This window comes from Hyaena hyaena, unplaced genomic scaffold (assembly GCF_003009895.1).
Source record: "Hyaena hyaena isolate Hyena2069 unplaced genomic scaffold, ASM300989v1 scaffold_12, whole genome shotgun sequence".
In the NCBI taxonomy this organism is placed as follows: domain Eukaryota; kingdom Metazoa; phylum Chordata; class Mammalia; order Carnivora; family Hyaenidae; genus Hyaena; species Hyaena hyaena.
In genome coordinates, this window is record NW_024080644.1 from 6912806 (window position 1) to 6940411 (window position 27606).

Below are 27606 nucleotides of genomic sequence, written 5' to 3' on the forward strand. Positions count from 1 at the left end.
CTACAAAATGCTCACCACAGTAAGTGTAGTTAACATCAGTCACTATACAAGGTTATTATAATATTACTGACTATATTCCCTATGCTGTACTTTTTCATTCCTGTGACTTAATTATCTCATAACTGGAAATTTGTACCTTTTAATCCCCTTCACCTATTTCACCCATCCCTCCGCCACCCTTCCTGCGTTTTTTTCCTATACATACATACCCATGATAAAGTTTCATTTACAAATTATGCACAGTAAGAGATTAACAACAATAACTAATAATAAAGTCAAACATTTTTAACAATATGCTACAATATAAGCAACGCGAATGTGGTTTCTTTCTCTCTCAAAGTATCTTACTGTATGCACTCACCCTTCTTACGAGGATGGGCAATGGTAAACTGCCCACCTGATGAGCCGAAGTGGGGTAAATGACTGAGGCGTTGTGAGGTAGCAGTAGGCTACTATTGACCTTCTGAGGATTCCTCAGGAGGATCATCTGCTCTGTTGACTGTAGGTAACTGAAATCGCAGAACAGAAACAATGGAAAGTGAAACCGCAGATAAGAAAGGATTGTAGGAATTTGCCTTGATCCTCTTGCTCTAGATTAGATTTTCTTTTTCTTTTTTTAATGTTTATTTATTTTTGAGCGAGCTAGCAAGAGTGTGTGCGCGTGTGCGCGTGCGTGCACACGCATGTGCGTGAGCACTTGCGGCAGCGTGTGGGAGAGACGCAGAATCGGAGGCAGGCTCCGGACTAGAAGCTGTGAGTCGAGAGCCGGTAGGGGGGCTCAAACCCACGAATTGTGAGATCATGACCTGAGCCAAAGTCAGACGCTTAACCCACTGAGCCACCCAGGCGCCCCTCTAGATCAGATTTTCTTAACTTTTTTTTGCCATTAGCCTCTTTGGCAATTTGGTGAAGCCTATGCTTCTTCACAGAATAGGGTGTTCAGACAGAAATACATAAAATAAGATGTAAGGATTATAGAAAAACTAATAATATTCCATTAGGTTATCAAAAAGTAAAAATATTATAATATATTTAAATGTATACTTTTTCATTAAGACAATGCATACTAAGATCTAATGGTGGAGCTAATGTAACTGTCATACTTTCAAAGTAGTGATAAATATAAACAATATTTCAAGGTATCTTTAACAACTGAAATGTGATGTAAACATATCTATATTTCTTTGGTGACCAAGTTATAGGTACAACTAATATTACTGTGGTTTGGGAATGCTATATTGCAGTTAAAAGTCAGTGAAAATAAAGACAGGATTTTGCATATCCACTCTGTTCTTGGAGCCCAGGTTAGAGCCACTTGCTTAAGACAACTCAATTTCCCAGAGGCAAAGTGGTACAAAATGCAGCGTACATCCCATTTTTATTGCCCTCTGGATGGCCACTTGGAGATGTATATGAAAATATCTCTATTCTTTTTTGCTCTGTCCATTTTGTGTATGACCTTTCTTATAAAAGCTAAAATATCCTACCATAATGTCTATAAAGTCCTTAAATTAAGATGTATATCAAACCCGGAGTGCCTGGGTGACTCAAGCCAGTTAGGCATCCAACTTCAGCTTAGGTTGTGATCTTGTGGTTTGTAGGTTTGAGCCTGGCACAGTGCTCTGGGCTGACATTCAGAGCCCAGAGCCTGTTTTGAATTCTGTGTCTCTGTCTCTGGTCTCTCTCTGACCCTCCCCTGTTCGTGCTCTGTCTCACTCTCTCAAAACTAAATAAACATTAATTTTTTTTTTATTAATTTTTTTTTTTTCTAGGAGAGAGAGAGACAGCGTGAGCAGGGGAGGGTCAGAGAGAGAGGGAGTCACAGACTGAAACAGGCTCCAGGCTCTGAGCTGGCAGTCAGCACAGAGCCCGACGCGGGGCTCAAACCCACAAACCGCGAGATCATGACCTAAGCGAAAGTCGGACGCTTAACCGACTAAGCCACCCAGGCGCCCCGTCATTAATTTTTTTTTTAAAAAGATGTATATCAAACCCTAAGAATACATATAGATATTGAGGGGAATAAAAATACATATAAATACCAAGTGCTTTTTACTGTTCTTTACTTAAAAAAAAAAGGTATTCTTTAAACTGCTAGCCAACATATCTGCAAGTAGAAGTAAAGCACAGAATGATACATGAATTGGGTATATAATCTCACTAAGAAGGTATAAAAAGACAGTGTTATTCATAAAAGTCAAATGGAGAAAATGATAAGATGTTGTGGAAAGAAGAACTTTTCTTGGAAATAGTCAATATATTTATACAACACCAAATTCAGGCAAAAATAGACGTCTGGGTAAGCAAATCTTTTTTCTTTACTTTTCTCTTTTCCAAAAATAGATCAGGTAGACAGTGTCTGACCAGCCAAAGATTAATTGACAGCTTGTTGAGCAAAGTGATCGGAAATACTAAGAGTAATTTGACTAGAGTCGATGGGTTCTGAAAACCAAGGAATCTTTTAAGGGAGATAACTGTTTAAGACTGTCACCTGCTAATTATTTTTCAGGAATGCAACTAGAACACTCCCTCTAACTTTATGAGAGCAAAAAAAATGTGGAAAACATAAGCTAATAAAGAGAACTTTTCAAGAAAGCATCATTTTGGGGGGTTCCTGACTGGGCTCAGTCGATAGTGCATGCAACTCTTAATCCTGAGGTTGTACGTTCAAGCCCCGTATTGGACATAGAGCTTACTTTAAAAAAAAGAAAAGAAAAAAGCATCATTTTTGGAGACAGTACTTATTTATTTTTTTTAATAGTTTATTGTCAAGTTGGTTTCCATATAACACCCAGTGCTCATCCCCACAAGTGCCCTCCTCCATGCCCATCACTTCCTTCCCCTCCCCCACACACCCATTAGTCCTCAATTTGTTCTCAGCATTCAAGAGTCTCTCATGGTTTGCCTCCCTCCCTCTCCCCCCGCATTTCCCCCCTTCTTCTCCCTCATGGTCCTCCGTTAAGTTCCTCCTAATCCTCCCATAGGTGCAAACATATGGTATGTGTCCTTCTCTGCCTGACTTATTTCACTCAGCATAACACCCTCAAGGTCCATCCATGTTGCTCCACATGGCCAGATTTCATTCTTTCTCATTGCCATGGAGTATTCCATCGTATAAATAAACCACATCTTCTTGATCCATTCATCTGTTGATGGGCATTTAGGCTTTTTCCATGATTTGGCTATTGTTGAGAGTGCTGCTATGAACATTGGGGTACATGTGCTGGAGACAGTACTTATTTAGTCTTAACTTTTGACCACCTATTTTTGAGTCTTTGGATTAGGTTTATTATTATTATCAGCATCATTATTATATTAGCAAATTTATTCTTCTCATTGTTTGAAAGTGAAGATGTATCATTTTACTGAAAAAGTGAGTAGTGGAAATATGGATGATTGTTAACTTCCTTTTTGGATTTTTCTCATGTTTTAAATCTTTCAAGCAACATGAAGATCAAATGATATATCCCATACATCTGTGGTCTTTGCAGATCATGTACGTAGCCATAATTTTTAAGGCTCTATCGGATTTAAGGAATATAGAGAAGTATTTTTGAATTTGTTTGTGTGGTTCATGTTATTCTTCTGTTTGCTTATGACAGGGGTTCTGGGAGTAGCCCTGAAGTGACAATGCTGAGGGTTGATTACAAAACTTTAAAAACTTGTGAGTACCTCAAGTAAGAGCTTTTATTTGTCTTCATGTCTGACTTTTATGTGCATAGCATACTAGTGAATGAAATACTCAACAAAGCCTGGTTATGACAATAGACAGAATGGCAAGCCCTGGGGATCGCTGGCAGAAGGGGAGGCCCAGGTGTTGTCCTCAGCCTCTCCTGCTCATGACCCTTTGCAGGACTCTGCCCACATTTTTCTTCTCACCTCTCTTTTCACCGCCAGTTGTGGTTTCCTTACCTGTACAATGAATGCACTTAGATAAACGACTTCTATGTTTCTTTTGGCTTATTCTGAACTGTTTAAACCTATTTAGGTGACACATATCACCATGTTTAAAATGATAAGGAGAACAGTTTTATTTTGGTTTATGAAATAACTAAAGATTTAGAAAAGATGGATAGAATGATGGATAGGTCAATGGATATAGGAATGTTCTGGTCATCTCTAGCTACAGAACAAACCACACCAAATGTAGTGGCTTCAACAAACAGAATCTGTTGGGAGCCATTCTGAGCCCACTAGTCGAGGAAACTCCTGGTGAGGTTGAAGCAAGTTTGTACGGTCTCTTGCCAATCAGATGATGACCGATATCCACCCCCACTCAATTATTTCTGCTTGAGCACTGACCCCTAGGGTACCTTGCTGATCAATATCGGGAGTGACTTGTCCCCTTATTCCGGCCCTGGTAGGAAGACTGCACCTTGTGAAGGAACTTATTGTGGGAACTTCTTCTTTTGATTATGGGAACAGACATTGTGTCTCCAGAAGGTCCTGTTTCCCTCCATACTTTCCCTTGAGCTATGAACAGCCTAATGACCCCTAGTCATAAAAGATTGACCTTTACATGTACAATTCTGTTTCTACCGTTGCGTTAGTCCAAGAGGTTCATACAGCTCAACATGCAAATCAACTAACCAAAAATGTCTCTCATGCCCTAGCTATTCAAGAAATCATAAAAGTAGACACAAAGGTAAATGCCCTCGAAGAGGCTATTCTATGTATTGGAAATGAGCGAAACTCTTTAAAGGTATGGTTGGCTCTCCGGTGCCATAAAGAATATAACTGGAAAATCAAGTCTTGCCCGGAGACAAAGAGCCTAATTTAGAGAGAAGGAACAGATAAGGGCAGAAGATAAGTTAGTACATACACCTTTGCTACCTGATGGTGTATAGCAGCCCCTTCCCTAAGGCCTACATTGCACAAACACCTTCCCTTACCCTGGCAGCTGTGGTGAGGATGGATAAGAGTATCTACAAACCTATGACTTAATCTTAGCGTTATTAAAATGTGAATACCTTGTTATTTTCTTAGTTATTCAACCTCACTATAATTGGGGCAGTTCTGCAAGAAGACTTCTGTAAAACCTGTTTCTGTACATTTTCCAAAAACACCTTATCACAAAGAGCTATCCATTGTAAAAATTCCATTTCCTGATGCCATGTTAACATTTGACCTATAAATAAAGACACCAAAACCGACAGGATGGAGATGCCTGCCTGGTGATCAGAAAGGATCTCGGGGCTCTCTCACTCTCTCTCTCGCCAACACCGTCCATCCTTCAGGGACGCCTGGACCTGCCGGAGCCAGCCTCCGACAAAAATCAATTATAATTATTATCCCTTACACTTCTGCGGTGACTAGGCTCAGCTAGGTGCCTCTTGCTCAGCATCTCTCCTGTAGTTCCGGTCAGATGGAGACTGGGGCTTGAATCATCCCGAAGGTTTTCTCACTCCCATGTCTGGTGGTCAACGCTGCCTTTTGACTGAGACTTCATCAGGGATTGTTGGCCTGGACACTTATAGGTGGGCTCTTCATATGGCCCAGGCTATTTCACAGGATGGCAGTTTGGTTCTAAAGGAAAATGAGTCAAAAAGATGGAGAATTAGGCGAGAAGTTTTGTCAAGTTTCCTGATCAGATGTCAGAAATTACATCACTTCACTTCCTGCTGTGCTTTAGCATACTATTTGTTAGGATGAAGTCAGTATGGCCCACGATATCACCACATTCAAGGTAGTGTCAAACAATCCATGTTTTCAAACCACCAGAAAGAGGAGTTTATGAATACACAAAACAGTCCTTTATTTCCCAGTTCAAATTTTCCATTACACCTTGTATTGTGAACTGTTACATAGTCCATAAAAAAAAAAAAAAATTGAAGATTCATGGGTGACTCCTTTGCTATGTCTATACAGGTTAATTCTTTTTTTTATTTTAAAAAATGTTTTATTTATTTCTGAGAGAGAGAGAGACAATGTGAGCAGGGGAAGGTCAAAGAGAGAGGGAGACACAGAATCTGAAGCAGGCTCCAGGCTCTGAGCTAGCTGTCAGCACAGAGCCCGATGCAGGGCTCGAACCCGTGAACCGTGAGATCATGACCTGAACCGAAGTCGGATGCTTAACTGACTGAGCCACCCAGGCACCCCTAAACAGGTTAATTCTTAATAGTAGTGAAGTTCCCTTTGTAGAGAAATTCTTTAGTATAGGGTAGCAATTCTGCATTTTTTAATATCAAGGTTGAGCTGGGGTCACACACACTTTCATTAACAAATGTATCATCTTCTAATCTTGTGTGCTAATGCTTGGAACATTTTTATTGATCCCAAAATGCTCATCACTAATTGAAACAGCTGCTTTATTTAAATAGCACTTAGGATGTGATATGCAGACAGGCTCTGCTTCATGTTTTGGCAGAAGTTAAGTCCAATTTGCTCAGAGGGCTCATCTGCTCCACACATACTCTTCACCTGGGAGTGAGAGGGACTTCAAGCCGGGAGCTCTGCTTTCCTCCCTTTGACATCACATGTGCTCCTGTGGTGAGAGGAACAGAGAAGTGAGAACAGAATTGGGGTCTGTACTTCCAGCATGGCCTGTAACCCTAATGGAGTTACCAGTACAGGTGACTTAAAGGCAGCAGAAGGCCCTGGGAAGTGTGGGATTATATCCTAGGACCAAGAGTAGCCTTTCCTAGAAGCCCCTCTACAAGCCCACAGATGAAAGCCATAATTCAGCCAATACATGCACGTTTCCATTTCCAGGAGGGGCAAGAGTCAAAAAGTCGGTAGTCTACAGGGCACCTGGGTGGCTCAGTCGGTTAAGCGCTGGACTTCGGCTCAGGTCATGATTTCATAGTTCGTGGGTTTGAGCCCCATGTCAGGGATCTGTGCTGACAGCTCAGAGCCTGAAGCCTGCTTCAGATTCTGTGTCTCCCTCTCTCTGCCCCTCCTCCACTCATGCTCTCTCTCTCTCAAAACTATTTAGAAAAATTTTTTTAAAAGTCAGTAGTCCAGCCTTGATTGTCCCTACCTGGCTCAGTTATATTTAAGAGTGGTAACAACAGCGATGAGGGTGACCCTGAGACACCACTGATTGAAAACCTCAGTCTTTCCCATGCGTCATCCCAGCTTCTATTTCTTACAGATGCCCTCCTTTCTATGTGTGTGTGTGCGCGCGTGTGTGTGTGTGTGTTTTCCAGCTTTATTGAGATGTTACTGATATACTATGTAGTTTTAAGGTGTATAGTGTAAAGATTAGATATAGTACCTGTATATATTGCAAAATGATTATCATAGTAAGTTTGGCTAACACCTCCATCCCCTTATATAATTACCAATTTGTATGTGTGTGTTTGTGTAGGGGGGGAGGTGATAACATTTAAGATCTACTCTCTTGGGGTACCTGGGTGGCTCAGTCGGTTAAGCATCCAACTTCAGGTCAGGTCATGATCTCACAGTTCGTGAGTTCAAGCCATGCATCTGGCTCTCTGCTGTCAGTGCAGAGCCCACTTCTGATTTTTGTTATCCCTTTCTATCTGCCCCTCCTCTACTTGCACTCTTTCTCCCTCTCAAAAAGAAATAAATGTTAAGATCTACTCTCTTAGCAATTTTCAGGTATATACTACAGTCACCATGCTGTAATTAGATTCCCAGATCTTATTCATCTTACAGTTGGGAGTTTGTACCCTTTGGTCAACACTTCCCTATTTTCCCCACACCCCACCCCCTGGCAAACACTATTCTACTCTCTATTTCTGTAAGCTCAGGTTTTTTAAAAAATATTTTTATTTCTGGGACTCCTGGGTGGTTCAGTCGGTGGAACACCTGACTCTTAATTTTGGCTCAGGTCATGATCCCAGGGTCATGGGATCAAGCCTCTTGTTGGGCTCCACGCTGAGGGTGGAGCCTGCCTAAGATTCTCTCTCTCCCTCCTCCCCTCCCCCACTTGCATGTGCACTCTTTCTTTTCTCTATAAAAGAATTAACATTTTTAAAAGAGAGTTTTATTTCTAAGCAATTTCCACACTCAGCATGGGGCTCAAACCCTCAACCCCAAGACCAGGAGTCATATGCTCCACTGGCAGAGCCAGCCAGACGCCCCTTCAAGTTCAGCTTTTTTAGCTTCCACATATAAGTGAGAACAGACACGATTTGTCTTTCTCCTTCTGACTTCTGACTACAGGTCTAACCGTGGGCACATGCACAGTAGTGCAGGCTGGTAACGGGAGTCAGGCTGGTGAGGTACAGGCGCACAGGTGAAGGAGTGGGCTGCAGGCCCACCCACTGGTGCACACCAATGACAGGAGACGGGCTGGATAGGGGCCCGCAAGCAGTTGCAGGTATTCTGGCTGTCAGTATGCACTTCTGTGACTGCAGGGTCTCCCTATAGACATGTCCTGGGCACTGGAGGCCAAAGTTCAGGCTAAGCGCATGATGGTGTGTTGCCGGAGGGGCTAACCACAGGTGATCCGAGTGGTGCAGTCCAGTGACTGGAGATAAGACCAAAACTGAACCCGCAGCAGGTATGGGGGCCTTGGCTATTGGTGTTCACTTTGGTGACTTCGGGGTTGTGTTACAGGTGTGCATGTGGCAGTAGGGTCTGTCAACTTAAATAAGGAGGTAAACTGAGGGAAGCTTAAATGACCAGATATTGGCTTTATCCAGGAACAGCAGGTAAATTGCAATTTGGGAAACATATGCTTTAGCAAGCTTCAGGCATGCTCACCCTCTGTTGAGGATTTGGGGAGACTCTATTTATGAGCAAGGAGAACAAAGAGGGCGACAGTCGGCCAGAGTCCAAGCAGTGAATTCACTGGCTTAAGGATGGGGAGATTCCTGGCACATGTGCACTGTTTAGGGGACACATTTCAGTCTTTTGTAAATCAGGCATTTATGGGAAATCAGTCTCTCATTTCTTAAGTTCCATTCTTCCAAGGGTGCACGCTTGAGATTCTCCATTTCACATCCTCCATTTCCATTTTAGATTGAAATACTCTGGCCAAGGGCAAGCGCACAGCTGCAGGGTCTAGCCTGCTGGAGACCGGATCCGTCAGGTCCAAGGGTCCCTGAAGGATGGACGGTGTCGGGGAGAGAGAGAGTGAGAGAGCCCCGGAGATTCTTTCTGATCACCAGGCAGGCATCTCTGCTCTGACTGGGGCTCCACTTTAGTTTAAGGGTTTTGGAGACGGCACAGAAGCGGCATTTGCCTTAGACAATGATTTCTGACAACAAACTTCTTTGATATGTAAGAATTTCCCAGAACATAGATTTGTAGAAGACTCATGTATAACCTTTATCAATCGCCATTGAGGTAGGGGATTTAGATGTTTATCTTATGGGGAAGGAAGGCTTCTTTAGCATACCAGAAAATGTTTTTAGCATAAGAGGGTGAAGTTACTTCTCTGTGAGCAGGGGTCAAAAACAGGTCTTTCAGGAGATACCTTTGCTCTCATAATCACAAAAAGTTCCTCACTAGGTTCCTTCACAGGGAGTAATCAGCATATACAAGGCCAGAAAATGCTCCAGGCAGAAACAAATGGGTGGGGGTAGATATCTGCCCTTAACTCTAAATTAAGCTCTTTGCCTNGCTCTTTGCCTCAGGGCCAAACTCAAACCCCCTTTATTATGTAAGTCTTGGATCTGCAAGACCCTTAGGAAGAGCCTTTTGACAATCATCTTTGGAAAGGCAAAGACATGCCTTTCCTTAAGAACAATATGTGTGGGGAATATCAATCTGATATGGAATAATGTGAGACCTGGTCAATACCAGCAGCCTCATTTACAACATGAGCCAGTAGTAGCAGAAGGAGATACCAGTTTCCTTACTGTGACTGCCATCCAGAGAGGCTGGTGCGGCTCCCGAAAGGCATCTGCTACAGTGCAAGAATTGAAAAGGACTTTGAAAAAAACATGTCCCTAAAGGAGAATGATGGTGAGATGGCATAATGTAGCCGGTAAAATTGCAAAGTGTCTGAAGATCAAAATGGTTTCTACCTCTGCTATTTTACATCTGACGGAATGCAGATACAGACGGATGAATCTCTTAACCCAGAAATGGCTTCTCATTTATAATATATGATAATACTCCTTTATGTGTCTATTATACAAATCAACTTATTTTGGATATTTAAGAAAAGATACATATTATTTTATCAGTACATCTTCAAAAATAGAACTCTTTTACCATGAATTCCACTGTAGGATGGATTCGTTTTTGGACTGGTAAAGGAGAGAGGCTGGCACTGTGCATTCCTTAGGGTCTTTACCCACGTACATTTCATGAGTTGGAAAATGCACACTTAAGAATGTCCTTGACTTTCACTTTCAGACTCAGTATCATTAGGAAGTAAATATTATTAGGGAAAAGGGAACTGTGTATAACACAAAGCTTTTGACAGAAGCTTTATACTTTAATTTGTGCATTTCCATTTTTGTAGACTATAAAATAGCTAGTGATTCTTTATCTTTGATAACATTAATAATTACTGTTAAGCTATTTAAATTTCCTATTCTAAACATTTCATTTTACTTAAATTTCCCATTCTAAAGGTTTTCATTTCCATATGTTTACATGCAAGCAAAATCAGAACTTTTTTTCTGGATTTCTGTTAATAAAACAACATACATTGATCAAACAATTCTTTCTCCTGATTTGCTCTAATGAGATTGCCACAACCCAAATACTTCTCTCAGAATAAAGTAATCAATGAACAAAGATGATAAAATGTGCCTGGAGTCCTTTTTTGCCAAGAGAAAATTATATTCTAAAATTATATTTGTAGTTGAGTAGGATGGAATAAAAATAGCAATATTTTGACAGTCTTTGAGAGTAACTGTAACTGTTTGTTTCCCCCGTAGACCAGCTCAGAATGTTGAGGCTTTGGTTAGACATAGTATGGATTCCAACAATGGTTCATTGCCAGTGTGTGTTATCATATAATAATAAATTGTAATATGTTATATGCACATAACATATAACATAATATGTGCCATATAGTATATAACTAATACATCTAATATAATTAATTTGTGATATAAAATATAGGACATATATATAACATAAACACAAAAGCAGAATTTGTTTTACAAAGAATTTAAAGCAGTTAATACTTTTGCAGGATCAACTGATTTTCTTGACATATAGACTTCAGTGCATTTGAAAACAAAGTTGCCATCTTTAACATTTGATGTGTTAAATGTTTCTCATAGTGAATTAAAAAGTTTTTTATAGTTTATTTTTGAGACATAGAGAGACAGAACTTGAGTGGGGGAGAGGCAGAAAGAGAATCTGAAACAGGTTCCAGGCTTTGAGCTGCCAGCACAGAACCCCATGAGGGGCTCAAACCCACAAACCACGAGATCCTGACCTGAGGGGAAGTTGGACGCTTAACCAACTAAGCCACCCAGGTGCCCTTCTCACAGTGAATTAAAATGTAGCCAATCAGTCTCATTGTCATGGATACTTGTTTGATTAATGTGCTTGACTTCTTTTCTAGTTTTCCAGAGAATTTCCTTAAGTGGAGTTAGGCCTTTGGACACTTTTTTATCATTTGTTGTTTATTGATTACTTACATATATTGGCAATAAATGGAAAGAGAAGCAAAATGGCTAAATGTGTATTATTATTTTTAAAAAAATTTATTATTGAATATAGTTGGTATTCGATGTTATATTAGTTTCAGGTGTACAACATAGTGATTTGACAATTCCATACATTTGTATTATGTTTTTATACTGTATCTCACTTTAGGGTTGAAAAGATTTTTATAACAATGCTTTGATTTCATTAAGATTATGAAAATGGTAACCTTTAGAGAAAAAGTGACATTGCTAGAAAGGAAAAGACCACCATCAGATAAATGAAACAGAGGATAGCTTGCCCAGCTAGTGTGAGGCCTTGAAGAAATAGCAGTTTTCCCTGGATAAACAGCAAGCTAACAAGAAAGTCTTCAAAAGAGCAAGGGTAATTTTTTATGGTTATGTTGTCCTGAGCTTTCTACCTTTTTGCTCAACATGCCTTTCTCCCTGTAGTAAGTCCCGTATTTAAAGGAAAGGAATTGTTATTCAATAATCTCTGACATGAAGACAGTCCACAATAGAGATTAGAGACTTGAAGAGAACTGGAAAGTGAAAAAAACACTTTTTATGACAAATTTATATGCTTCATTCTCTATTGTCCAAGATTTTACATATTTCAGCTCAGGAGCTTAGCTGAGTTTAACAAATAGGCATGTCTCTGAGTACTTCAGGAGGATGGTAAATTACAGTTACTTGAATGGAGGAAGTTAATGGACTTCTTGCCACACATCCTTGGAAAACTTCCGTGCTTATGGTGGAGTTAGATAATACAAAATACAAAAAACAAAAACAAAAACAAAAACAAACTACTGAGGAAGAAATAACTTTATTTGAGTATCTCTGAATATATACTAGATATAAATTATGCATTAGTTTAGATATATTTGCAGGAAAGAATACATACACTTATTTCTGCAAAGATTGGATAGCCTGCGAGCGGTCTAGAAGTGAGATTTGAAGACACAGTTTCTCCTTAAAAAAACTAATGGTACACTTTAATAATTAAAAAAAAGATCATTAAATTGTTCTTGTCTCCTCCTCCCAGTTGGATAAACCAGCATCTTCAATTATTTATGTTCTATCCTCAGAAATATAATTTTCACAGATTTAAGAGGGAAAGCAAGAGTCTAGAGTGAATGAAGAATAAAACCTCTTATGATGAAGATAAAACTGGACAATAGAGGGGAAATCAATGCTGAGGTCACTGGGAAAGTACAGGAAAGTTTTATCTTATAGGTGCTGAAAGATCCTTTAGGGTCAAAGTCGAATTAGAAAATTGTATAAGGAAGATCAGACCAAGGGGCAGAAATCTCTGAATGTCATGCTAAAAAAATACTAAAATTCAATTATTTATTCATTCATCCATCCAATTAATATTGTTGAGCCCTTAGATGTACCAGAGTCTGTGTTCGGCAGTAGATGTGACAAAATGAACAATGAAGACAAATAATGGGATTCAGAAATTGTGTTAGAGAAGAAAATAACTGCCAATAGATGGGTGACTTAAAAAATTACACATATTGAAATTCAGATGTTCTCAAGAAACTAAATTATGTAATTTTGAACTTAATCCAGGAGCAATAAACGTAGGAAGTGATTCTCGATAGCATCAGAAGAGATATTCTCTTCAGGGAAAGGAGGAACTAAGAACTGAGGATGGTGAGGTGAGAGATGTGCATCCTGCATTTTGGTAGAAGAGCACAGAGAAACTCAAAAGTGTGACTCTGAAAAGAATAGATCATATTTGAAGAGGAAGGAAATGTCATTTGGAGTTTTCAAAAACCTCTTTCAATGTACCTCCTTTTTTAAGGTTATTTTTGAGAGAGAGAAGGAGGAAGGAGTGGAGAGAGAGAAAGAGGATCCGAAGAGCTCTGAGCTATCACACCCAATGCAGGTCTCAAACTTGCAAACCATGACACGAAGACCTGAACTGAAGTTGGATGCTTAATTGACTGAGCCACCCAGGTGCCCCTTCAGTGTACCTACTTAATAATATTTTCCATTTTTCCTCTTCTACAGAAACATATTTTATCTTATTTGAATACATTTAACTTTATGCTTATTTTTAAACACAGAGCAATATCATAGCGTGGTGAATTTCATAATGTCATAAATCTGTTCTTTAAAATAAACTGCACATAGGGGCACCTGGGTGGCTCAGTCGGTTAGGCGACCGACTTCGGCTCAGGTCATGATCTCACAGTTTGTGGGTTCGAGCCCCCATTGGGCTCTGTGCTGACAGCCAGCTCAGAGCCTGGAGCCTGCTTCAGATTCTGTGTCTCCCTCTCTCTCTGACCCTCCCCTGCTCACACTGTCTCTCTCTCTCTCAGAAAAAAAAAAATACTTTAAAAAATAAAATAAAATAAAGTGCACATATTAAAGCAAGATTTGAATATAATGCTCATGTTCAGTGTTTCCTGTATTTCTCTAGTTGGATGAAATTGAATACAGGCAAGTATACTGAAAATATACTCATGAATTTTGGTTAAATTGTTTAATTAAAGATTAATTATATGCAAAAAATGACATCTTTACAATAATATCCCCCAGTAGGTATAACATTTTGCTCGACAAAAAGCAGAGAAAATAATAATTCTCAAATTAACAGGTCATTACTCTTGACCTTATGAAAGAACAAAGTAATTTATTTCAAAGATAATTGAACTTACTATGTGAAACCTAATAAAGTTGCAATATTAGTAATGTAATTGTTCTCATTTTAAATTTGGGTCAAGCTTATAATGTAATGAGAGAGCAAACAAGGAGAATATTAACTTCATAAAAACAAACAGCAGGAAGTTTCCTTTTGCCTGACAGTAAAGTACGGCACAGATAGGCAAAGTTTCAAGCCCTAGTGCCAGTGCTTACTCTCTCTGGAACAAGTCACTGAACTGCTCCATACCTCAGTGTTCTCAGCTGGCGACTGAGATTGTTCAGTGAAGAACATATGTTGATTTATTTTTTAAAATATTTTAATGTTTATTTTTGAGAGAGAGAGAGAGAGACAGAGTGTGAGCATGGGAGGGACAGAGAGAGAGGGAGACACAGAATCCAAAGCAGGCTCCAGGCTCTGAGCTGTCAGCCCAGAGCCCAATGCGGGGCTCGGACTAAGGAACTTTGAGATCATGACCTGAGCCGAAGTTGGACACTTAACCGACTGAGACACCCAGGCGCCTCTTTATCATGATATATTTAATGCGTGTAAGGCAGTGTCTGGAACACGACAGATGCTAATTAAATATTACTATTGTTTTTGCTGTCATTATTAATTCATCAGAGTAAAAAGAAATGACCTAGGGGTGCCTGGCTAGCACTGATCTCAGTGCTGAGTTTGAGGCCCACGTTAGGTATACAGATTACCTGGTGCCTGGGTGGCTCAGTTGAGCATCTGTCCGAGTCTTGATTTCAGCTCAGGTCATGTTCCCAGGGTCATAGGATCAAGCCCTGTGTTGGTCTCCACACTGAGAATTGAGACTGCTTAAGATTCTCTCTCTATCCATCTGCCTCTCTCTCCTACTCACTCTCCTTGTCTCTCTGGAAAAAAAAAAAAGATCTGAGCACCTGAGTGGCTCAGTCTGTTAAGTGTCTGACTTCATCTCAGGTCATGATCTCACGTGAGTCTGAGCCCCATGTCGGGGTCTGTGCTGACAGCTCAGAGCCTGGAGCCTGCTTTGGATTCTGTGTCTCCCTCTCTCTCTGCCCCTTTCCTGCTCACACTCTGTCTCTCTCTCAAAAATAAATAAACATTTATAAAATTTAATGACAAGAAATTAAAGATAAAAAATATTTTTTAAAAATGACCTAAACATACTATACTGTATTTGATTTATCACAAAAATTTCAAAGCAATGACTTTGGAGTTGAATACTAATTATTTAATTTGAAACAATCTACTTAACCTCTCTCAGCCTCAGTTTCACAGGTTACTTTTTCCCCAGGCATCAGTGGTTGAGTTGACTCAGAACAATTCAATAGTAGGTACAAATTTTTATCTTACGTTAAATAAAGAAATATAACAAATGTCTCTCAGGGATGCTAATGCTCCAGTAAATAGATATTACTAAATTTCTAAGCAGAAATTTCACGTGCCAAACCTTACTGAGTTTTTTCCTGCCCATCAACCTCGTTACAGCTTTATGTAGGTATCCTTTTAGATGGTGTGACATCAGCTGTCCCCAAATGTCTTTGTACAAATGTATTTTTCTGCCACTCTTCAATAGATTTTAAAACATCCATCTTTCCTTCGGATTTAAAGCACTAACTGCTTCAGAGGAAAACAAGTCAGTTAATTGATCTGAGTAAAGCAATAAACAAACATATGATCTGGAAAGAGACTTAGGAATTGAGAACAAAGGCTGGTAAAAGTTAATAGAGCCAAACTCGTCAAGTGAGAAGCACACAACTTACCAGCAAGTCTGGGATCTTGGTGAGTACTCTCTCTTCATTCTCAATTGCCCGAATGCCAATTAAAGTCCAAATATTGCTTTTTAAGCACCAGGATAAGTAGCCAAGAGTCCTTTGGAGCATTGCTCTCTCTCCAAGCTCAGGAATCTGCTCCCTACAGAGAAGCAAGTACCATAGGACTGATAAATGTTAAGAACCCATAAAATGAGGGGTACCTGGGTGGCTCAGTTGATTAAGTGATTAACAGTCCAACCCTTGATTTCGGCTCAGATCATGATCTCACAGTTCATGATCTCAGGGAGCCCAACTTGGGCTCTGTGTTGACAGCACTGACCCTACTTGGGATTCCTTCTCTCCTTCTTTCTGCCCTTCCCATGATTTCTCTCTCTCTCTCTCAAAATAAATAAAAATTTTTAAAAATCCATAAAGTGATGAGTCCCTTTAAGCTAAGATACTAAGGAAAGGCAATGTATAGGTGCTAGTGTTGTAACCAACGCTTGGAGAATGACTAGTACAGTTACATGTAAACTTGAAGGTGTTTATAAATCCAGGGAAAGTGAGTGACAAGAGCAAATTTTGAGAATATAGAATTTTCCAAATTAACTGGGACACTGAGCCTTTTGGAAATTTGGAGAGTTGAGGCTATAAAGGTATATTCATGTCAGTGATTTTTTTGCATCATTCACTGAGTAGTAGGGAGTCATGGGAAATTTTAATGTGGAAGTTTAACATAAAAATAGTTCTTTTGGGGCACCTGGGTGGCTCAGTCGGCTGAGCATCTGACTTCGGCTCAAGTCATGATCTCACAGTTCGTGGGTTTGAGCCCCATGTCAGGCTCTGTGCTGACAGCTAGCTCAGAGCCTGGAGACTGCTCCAGATTCTGTGTCTCCTTCTCTCTCTGACCCTACCCTGCTCATGCTAACCCGCTCTTTCTCTTTCTCTCTCTCTCTCAGAAATAAATAAAATATTAAAAAAAAAATAGTTCTTTGGAAAAGTACTATAGCAGTCTAAAATTAGAGAAAATATTTTAGGTTTATGAAATCAATTGGTAGATATTCGAAATAGTCTAGCCATTAAATCACAAAGTCAACAAACAGGGGCAGAGTCAAAAGAAAAATTGAAGAATATTTGGTAGGACTTGTATGCCAGGCCAGCCTACAAATACTGGCTCTCCAATTGTGAAGACCCTCAAAATGATTACTCAAACCCAGTTCATTTTACTTTCACATAGGTTAAATAGTTCAAATGACATCAACTGGATTAAGGATTTAAATATGAGTGTAGAAAGTTCTTCAGGTTTCCATACGTTGTCAGAGTTCTATCAGCTTAGAGATCAATGCAAACCATACTGAGTGAGATCAGCTGTAGCCTGTGGAAGTGTGTATGTATGTGTATGTTCTGCTCTTTAAATCAATCGTCCAGAGCTGGGGCTGGGTAAACATTCACATACAAAACCTTGCATATCTGTGATTACCACAGAGAGTATGAAATGAGACCATCTGCTCAACATAATGAGAAGAGATGAGGCATGGGAATTAAAGTGCTCAGGAAAAGATCTGAAGAGTTCTTTGCAAGCTGACATCTAAGGAAAACAGGAAATTGATGAAAATAGGGCTAAGCAGAGGTGAAAAAGACAGTGGGAGCACACAAACTTTTAGGGCTAACCCATATTTGTGCTTTCTTTACCATTTTGCAGGAGTTATGAAAAAGACATAGGAGGGGAAAGATTAACCTAGGATAGGTAACTTCCATGGCATCATTGAGGAATATCCATAAGTAAGAGATTCAAGGGCAATTTTGAAATAACTGGCCATGAGCTCTATACTAATTACCAAGGTGACTATCAGACATTTTTATTACATAACCTTCAATCTCCAAGGATAATAGCAAGAGACAATAAAAGAAAACCTTGATTTTGGGATTGAATATTGTATTTTTTAAAAAGGGTAAGGGGAAGGCACTTGGGTGGCTCAGTGGATAAGCACCAACTCTTGATATTGGCTCAGGTCATGATCTCAAAATTCATGAGTCCAAGAGCCTGCTTGGGATTCTTTATCTCTCCCAGTCTCTCCTCCTCTCCCCCAGTTTTGGTCTCTCTCTCTCTCTCTCTTTCTTTCTTTCTCTCTCTCAAAATAATAGATAAATAAACTTAAAAAATTTTTAATTAAAAAATTAAAAATCTACAGAAATAAATGCTACAAAGAGGCAAGCTTAGGTTATGAACTTCTAAAGAATCTATGATGAATGACAATAGAAGAATAGTGATCTGAAATTATCTATGATGTTTTCTATCTGTGTCCTGTTTGCCTTCTTTTGAGTCTGGAGGAATAGACAACAGATAGTTTTTTGGAGATAATTGAGGATATGTTGAAGGAAATAGTAGTTCAAATGTAGGTAGGAAGATATGGGTGAATTTGAACCCAGTTAGTATGGTATAGTGGATAGGATGGACAGGAAGACATCAGAGAATTAAGGAAGCAAACTGAGTAAGAATGTTTGATGGGAGGGTCCATACCTAACAAGGAAGGTATAGAGAACTAGAGCAAAGAAGGAAGTGCAAAGATAGACTGAATCCAAATAACTATTAGCAAGCAGGAAAGAAATTTTACAAATGCATAAACATGGCACAAATTCGGAGTTCTGCTTGGGTGCATCATCCTTGGCCACTGTAACAGAACGTGCTGTGATAGACATGTCCACTGGTTCACTCCTCAGCTTCTAGTGTGCTTCCATCAAATGTCACCACAGTAGCCATTAACAATCTTCCCATAACTTTTAAGAATTTTGTTTTACAGGGGCACCTGCGTGGCTCAGTTGGTTAAGCATCCCACTCTTGACTTCAGTTCAGGTCATGATCTCATGGTTTGTGAGTTTGAGCCCCACATTGGGCTCTGTGCTGACAGCGTGGAACCTGCTTGGGATTCTCTTTCTCCCTCTCTCTGTCTCTGCCTTCTGCCCCTCCTCAACTCACTCTCTCATTCTCTTTCAAAATTCATAAACTGAACAAAAAAAGAATTTTTTTACACAGTCCATTAAGAGTTCATAAAAAAAAAAAAAAGCCTCTCCTCCCCCCAAGTTCTGTTATAATAGAATATTTGTCTTGGATAACCTGAGTCAAGGTTTCATTCCCATTCTGGGGACAAAATGCTTAAGATTTTTGTCTCCAATTCCCATATTCTAAACGAGAATAGAAATATTCATCTCAAAAATTAGTATATGGCTTCTATGAGATAAAGTAAACAACAGGGCCTGACAGGAGCATTTTACCAACACTCCCTAACTTTTACTTCAACATGTCCTCATCTGGAATTCTGACTTACTTGTTCCACTTCCAGTCTATTGTTTTACTTTTCTTTTACTTTATAACATTACAGGGAAAAAATTCACAAGAGGGTATAGTAAATCTATTCTAAAACTTCCAGTGAAGTCGTATCTTTCACCATTTTTGCATGTAATGCGGGGATGTAAATTGATTAAATGAATTTCGATTTCAATGTCAACTTTCATCATCAGATGACAGCTCCACAATTCTTTTTGTGAAGACCAGCAAGTCCCTCAAAACTGGCATGATTATTTTTAGATGAAACATAATGAACCCTGGTGTCCTGCTGTATATAAGGCAGTGAAATCTGCTACTTATGAGAAGGAACACAAGAGGCACTGTGAACAATGGAGCACTGTTGAATTTGGAAAGTTTATGACAACCTTGGAAGAAGCTCCTTGGCCACTCGTTACTGAAATGAACACAAAAATTAAATAATTACACTTGATAATTCTTTTTCCTTTGTACAACCTTTTTTTTGTGTTGATCTAATCACCATTTGTAAGGCTGTACCTTTCAAGACATAATAAGTAAATATATGCTCTCTTAACATATTTGTATAGAAAATTTCAGAAGGAATTGAGAGAAGTAAAGGCAAGTCAGGGTGTAATGCAAAGTGAAGGTGGGCTATGGTAAATGCTGCTGGTTATGTAGATAGTTTTACAGGTCTTGTTATTTTGAAAAATATTTGCAAAACATAATCATGATAGCTCTGCTCAGAGTTTTCCCTTACAGTTGAGTTAATGTTGCCATTATGCTCTGGAAAAAAATGCGCTAGTCAAGGAAAAGCTAATTCCATTTTTAATAATATTACTATTGGAAGACTTGTACATGTTTTTAAACACTAAATATAATTGCTTCTTGAATAGCTATTAACTAATATGAAATAATGTAAGAAAACTAGATATAAAATTTTCACACATATGTGAAAATCTCCCTGTTTGTTTTGGTCAAAAATGTGTATCAATGTGTGTATGTGTGTATGTGTGTGTGTGTGTGTGTGTGTATCAGCACTCATTATAAAAAAATGTGCTCATTTTCATTTCTCAAAAAGAGTTTTTGGGGTGCCTGGGTGGCTCAGTCGGTTAAGCATCTGACTTCGGCTCAGGTCATGATCTCACAGTTCACAAGTCTGAGCCCCGCATCAGGCTCTGTGCTAACACTTCAAAGCCTGGAGCCTGCTTTGGATTCTGTGTCTCTTTCTCTGTGCCTCCCTTGCTCATACTCTCTGTCTCTCAAAAATAAACATTAAAAAATACAATTATTTACTGAGGTCTATAATTAGGAAAATCTTGATAAGCGTAGTAGTTCTGAAAAAGGCTGACCTTCAACAAGTTGTGCTCTGCTTGTTAAAATATTGTAACAGTTGCTTTTACTATATAGTACAACTTGCCACTCTAACAACCACAGGCCCTCCATCAGAACCCTCTGGATCTCCAGGCAATCCAGTAACAACTAAGAAGTTAATCCATAGTGTAGTAGGGGGCCTCAGAACCTTGCTTAGGCATCAGTTCAGATTGGTAAGAACTCTAATCTGTGCTTCCTAATTATATTTAATGTTATTTATGGATAGAAAGATGGCTATGATATGACTCCTGCCTCCCAGGAATTCCTATCTGGTGGTAGAAATAGGTATCCATAAATCATCTCAATACAAGGTACACACTGATACACTGAAAATCTAAACAAAGGGGTGGGAAGCCTAGTGGAAAGAAATTAACCACACCAGTGTGGGGTTTGAGAGGTCTTCTTAGGAGATACAGGGTTTTAGCTGAACCTTGAAGGATGAGATGGGATTTATCAGCCACTATGGGTGGAGAAGGGCATTCCAGCAGATAAAACAACCTTAATTTAAACATAAAGGAAACAATTTCTATAAATAGTGAATAGAGGGGTATGTTTGGAATGTAATTGTGGTAGGAATACAGAGTGATGTACAAGCAGAATTTGTAGGGCAGAATTTTTGTTTCACTTATTGTAGTGGGAGCCATTGAAGATTTAGGAGGACTAAGGAGACATGAGTCAATAAATTTAAAAAGAAAAATCTGGAGATAATATGTAAAACAAATGGTCAGAGAGACATAGGGCAGCTAAATCTGGGAGATCATTTAGAGGCTTTGGTAATAATTTAGATCATGTAACAATAATCTTTCCTGTAAAGTTTCAGAGAGTAAATATTTTACGGTTGCAGGTCATTTGGTCTCTGTTGTAGCTACTGAACTCCACTGTTATAGCATGAAAGCAGCCACAGACAATACCTAAATAAATGTGAGTGGCTGCGTTCCAATAAAACTTTATTTACAAAAACAGATGGCAAGCCAGATTTGGCACAGAGCCCTGTTGACTCCTGTTCTAGAGCATCAGTTATTAACATAAGTACCTTATTTTGAGTTTCCCATACAGCAAACTCTGAAACAGGGATAACAGGAATTTGAATGCACATAGTTGATTTGGAAGCTGATTTGAGGAAACACCCTGGAGAGGGAAAGTAGGACCCTGAAGAGTGAAAGCCAACAAAAGGTAGAATTATAAACAGTTTACTACAGAAATCTGGAGTGCCTTATTGGAGACTTTATTAGAGACAATGTAGAATACCCCCCAGAATTGTCACTTTATGGAGTGAAGAAGCTGGATGTGCATTCACTGTAACTCACACCTCATTTTTTGAGGGACACTTGAGATATTATATCCCAGATATATCTGACATAAACAAGCTATGTATGCTCTCATGACAAAGAATGCCTTCAGGCAGTGAGATGCAGGAAAACATTGGTTTTCCATCTCCACCATTGTGGAGGGCAGGTAGGCTAGGAACATGTGTGTTTCAATAGGTATCATGGCATATAGGTGAGTAGAGATAATTTTTAAGAGAAGATGAAGCTGAAAGATGTGCCTTCACTGACTTCCAATCAAGATCCACGTGTCTGTGGCAGGAACATTTATTTTAAAGCCTGCCTGGTGTGGAATAAAAGTAGAATGGCCATTTGAAATGGAAGTTAATGGTAGATAGAACCAGGTCAGTGAGGAAAAGGAAGATAGTTTCAAGAGAAATAAAAGATAAAATGGTCTGTCACAGGCTGGGTTCCAGAGAAAGCAGTTTTGAAGATGGAGTTTAGTATGCAAGATATTTATTAGGAACTGTTGGTAACATCAAGAGTATGTATGTTGAAGAAGAGGGTATGAAATAGAATTGGGGAAACGTAGAGGTTGAGCTGTGATGCAGTCCCAACAAAGGCCTCAATTCGCCTCGTGGGGAACGCCACAACTGAGCTCACCCTTTAGAATTACCCCCAGGTAGGGCAAGTGGGTCAGGTCTTTACAGCCCTGTGTTGTTCAGTCACTGAAAGTTGGTTTGCTTTGGAAGGAGGCATGATCTTGGATGAAGCTATTTTCTTCAGCTGAGGAAACCATGAGAGAAGGCTGATAGCCAACAGGACCCCACAAGACCCCAATAGTTAGGAGAATAATTTCTGGTTGGTGCTTGACAGTATTCACCACAGATAGATGTGATAATGACTGGAAAGGGAGAGATGAGTGAAAAAAAGTAAATATGGTAGTGGCACTGAGAAGCCCTAAGGAAGGTGATACCATTGACTTTAATAGGGGGAAAAAAGCACAGGATAAAATCCCAGTTAAGTTTGAGATCGAAATTACCTTTCCTTTGCCAACATGTTTCAGGAAATGAAAATATATTAAATAAGTTGTCGTCGACATGAAAATATGGACTCTAATTTCATAAATATTGTATTATCTCAATGAGAAAAAAAAGAAGCAAAACAAAGTGAGCAAACAAATGCACTATGTGTGAAGTTCATTTTTCTTAAGGCCATGGCAGAAATAATGTTAATGATATCACACTTTAAGACGTGATGAAAGTCTTTTCTTTTTTAAATAACCATAAAGTGACCCGTCTGGTGTGGGTATAAAGTATAATTAGAGAAGTTAAATTTGTTCATTATTACAGAATTGATACAGAATAAATTTCAGAAATGCCATTCTATGGCCTATTATTTACTTGAAGTAGTGAAATATGCAAGTATATTTCTGTTCTTGTCAGGAAGAAGTTTGTTTTGCACAAGACAGAAATTGAAACGAAGATGATTGGGCCTAAGTGGTTAACTTGTACTTTAGTAACAGCAACTCTTAAATTTATTTTGATTGCAATGACATAATATGATTCATAAATGTAACTTAAAGATGGTTATAAAAGATGCATGTTCCTAAGACAGAGACAACTCACTCCTAATGCAGTATTATGAAAATGAACTTGTACCAATTAGAGGTTGTATAATGTGGTATAACCTGCACATCATTTTCTCCAGTTGCTCTTTAATAATCTACATCAAACTCATACATCTGAGGTGTGTGTCTCTGGCATGACAGTTCTGAATTTCTTTTTCTTTTTTTTTTATGTTTATTTTTGAGAAAGAGAGACAGACAGAGTGTGAGCAGGGGAGGGGCAGAAAGAGAGGGAGACATAGAATCTGAAGCAGGCTCCAGGCTCTGAGCTGTCAGCTAAGAGCACAATGTGGGGCTTGAGCTCCTGAACTGCAAGATCATGACCTGAGCCGAAGTCAGATGCTCAACCAACTGAGTCACCCAGGCACCCTGACAGCTCTGAATCTCTTATGAAGATGTTGCTCTAATTAGCTCGATGCCCTCCAACTTGTGAATATCAGGGCAATGGTATGTATTTAAAAAGAGAAGTTTAATAACAACAAGCAGTTAAGTGCCTAAACTTATAAGGCCACCTTCAGGACCACTTTTCCGTGTTATCAGTTCCCTACTTCTGAGTCTATCTATTTTTGAACACAGATCCCTTTGGCAGTCTAAAAAATATACACCCAGAGTACTGTTTGTATATAAATTAAAATACATAAATAGCAAAGGATAGCAATAATTTGAAAATAGTGCTGTCAAAATAAAAATGAAATGTATTTGTGATGTAGTGTATGTGCTCCTTAACATAGTGGACAACACGATATAGTGAGTGAGCACATAATTTTTGTAGTTTCAAGATGTGTGATGCAACTGTTACATGATTTCAGAATACCTGGGATGTTTATTGGTGACCTAGTCATAGGTACTGCTTCCTCATTAGGTTGTCCCCACTCATACTTGAAGGAAATGATACATTTCAGTGAGATGTTAATAAAAACATAAATGTTATTTTTTCCTCTGATTCTTCAGCTCTTTCCAATTCCCTGAATCCTATACATGGGCACCTCTGAGGGATGGACCATAGATGCTAGGTTAGAAACCCATGGCAGAAAAAAAAAAAAAAGAAACCCATGGCAGGCCCTGCTCTACTGCCCTCTGCCCTCTGCCAGGGCCACATCTATGCTGAATGTGGTGTTGGCAAGTCAGTCAGGTGGTCCCTCAGCACAGTCTACCTCAATGAAATCCTCCCCCTGATGGCATTCCTTTGATGTAAGTGACGCCAGATGGTGAAGAAAGGCAAGTTCCAGAACAAAAAGTTTAAGCTTTAATCCATAGATATTTTTCAGCCTTTGCTACTCTTCTGATAGCATGCCAGTGTGATCCAAGCAGGAGTATAGCCTTGTAACTCTGTTAGTGGTGAATACGATGGCTTGCAACAAAGGCCAGGGTTGAGTAAAACATGAGGAGGAAATATGAGTTGAGTTGAGATATCACTGTCTCTGTCCTAGTCTTAAGAATGAAGAATGAATTGGGGCGCCTGGGTGGCTCAGCCGGTTTAAGCGTCCGACTTCGACTCAGGTCATGATCTCATGGTTTGTGGGTTCGAGCCCCGGGTCGGGCTCTGTGCTGACAGCTAGCACAGAGCCTGGAGCCTGTTTCAGATTCTGTATCTCCCTCTCTCTCTGACCCTCCCCTGCTCACACTGTCTCTCGCTCTCTCTCAGGAAAAAAAAAAAAAAAAAGAATGAAGAATGAATTAACAGTCAGTGTGATGAGTTACCAGGACTTGATGAATATGGAGTTTGGATAAAGTCTTAGAGCCCTTATTGATAATATTTCCTGGCCAGGTAAGTAGGAAAGTTGTTGCAATTCAAATAAAAACAGAGAAATGAGATGTTAAAATATGTCTGGGGAGGACATGTTATTTCTTTGATTTACTTGTTGAGAAAATGTCCAACAGGCACTTATTTATCTTGAACAAGTGGGAGATGGAGCTGGAGATCCAGGTTGTGATTTATATGGGACAAGATGTTATTTGAGTCTCTGAGTATGGGAAGATATCTGAGAGAAAGAATGAGAGAAGAGCAGAGGGGTAAAACAAAACTTTGGGGAATGTTAGATGGAGGAGGACCAGAGAATTTGTGAAAGAAGGCCCTCAAACACAGAAGACAAAGTCAAAGTATAGTGTTGCATAAGGTAAGCAGTTATAAGATGAGCAAGTTTTGGGACCTAATGCACAGCATGATGACTGTAGTTAACAACACTGTATAATATGTGTGAAAGTTAATAGAGAGTAAATCTTAAAGATTCTTACCACAAAAATAAATAATGATAACTATATGAGGTGACTGATGTGTCAACTAACCTTGTTGTGGTGATCACTTTGCAATATACACATATATCAAAGCGTCACGTTATACACCTCAAACTTATACAATGTTCTATGAAAATAAAGCTGGGAAAAAAGATAAAGAATTTCCCAAAATGGCTTCCCAAGTGACTGTAACATTTTGCTGTCCCACCAGCTATGAATGAGAGCTCCCGTTGCTCCACATCTTTACCCGTATTTTGGTGTTGTCAATGTTCTGAATTTGGGCCATTCTAATATGTGTGTAGTGATAGGTCACTGTTGCTTTAATATGCTTTTTTGCATATTTTTCATATGCTTATTTGCCACCTATATAACTTTTTTAGTCGGGTGTCTATTATGGTCTTTGGTCCATTTTTTAAAGTAGTTGTTTGTTATTGTTAAGTTCTAAGAGTTATTTTTATGCAATAGTTCTTTATTTCATGTGACTTTTGCAAATATTTTTTGCCTTGCTTGTCTTCTCAGTCACTTGACGTTATCTATCACAGACCAGAAGTTTTTCATTTTAATGAAGTCCAGTCTATCAGTTATTTCTTTCATGGATCATAGCTTTGGTGTTATGTCTAAAAAGTCACTGCTGTACCCAAGACCATCTAGGTTTTCTTCAATTTTCTAAGAGATTTATAGTTTGGAGTTTTACATTTTGGTCTGTGATCCATTTGAGTTCATTATTGTGAAGAGTGTAAGGTCTGTGTCTAGATTCATTTTTTCCCCATGTGGATGTCCAGTTATTCCCACACGATTTTTTTAAAAAGACTATCTCTGCTGCACTGTATTGTCTTTGCTCCTTTGTTAGAGATCAGTTGATACTTATGTGAGTCTATTTCTGGGCTCTGCATTCTGTCCCATCTGCCTATTTGTCTTTTCTTTCCCCAATGCCGCACTGTCTTAATTACTGTAGCTTGATAGTAAGTCTTGAAGTCGGGTGGTGTCAATCTTTCAAATTTGTTCTTCTCCTTCAATAGTGTGTTGACTATTCTATATCTTTTTCTTTTCTTTTCTTTTCTTTTCCTTTTTCTTTTTTGTTTTTTAAAGTAAGTTCCAGGCCCAATATGAGGCTTGAACTCATGACCCCCGAGATCAAGAGTCACATGCTCTACTGACTGAGCCAGCCAGGCATCTCTCTTTTGCTTTTCTGTATAAACTTTAGAATCAGTTCATCAATATTCAGAAAATAACTTGATTGGGTTGGATTGGGATTGTATTGAATCAGTAGATAATTTTGGAAAAATTATGCTGTTAAAAATTTAATGTGCTTATCTTGGTTGATGAGCCAAAATTATTTCCAAGCATTAAACAACAAGAATTTTTTAGGGGCACCTGGGTCACTCAGTCGGTTAAATGTGTCTGACTCTTGATTTTGGCTCAGGTACTGATCTCATGGCTCATGAGTTCAAGCCCTGCATTGGGCTCCACTCTGTCAGGGATTCTCTCTCTCTCTGCCCCTCCCCTGTGCTATCTCTCAAAAATAAATTGACAAACCTAAAATAAAAACAAAAAAGAATTTTTTCATTTGGCACTTATTTACAGTGGCAGGTCTTTAAATGTTCTAGAACATTATATGGGCACTGCTCAATGCTGTCAACTAGCTGCTTTAACTCTGTTTACTCCACATTAGAAAACTAAATTCTGAGAACTCACAATTAAGATGGTCTCCAGTTATATTAGCAAATTTAATCTCTATCCTAAACATTCTTGTTTTTTGAAATTAGATTTTTTTTAACTTTATTTATTTCAAAAGAGAGAGAAAGAGCAATAGCAGGGGAGGAACAGGGAGAGAGGGAGAGAGAGAATCCCAAGCAGGCTCCATGCTGTCAGCCCAGAGCC

General features: G+C 39.1%; 1 pseudogene; it reads left to right on the forward strand.

Annotated features, from left to right (window-relative positions):
• Positions 1 to 683: 683 nt before the first annotated feature.
• The window catches only part of LOC120248088, a 30038-nt pseudogene continuing 3115 nt past the window's right edge, over positions 684 to 27606 (forward strand).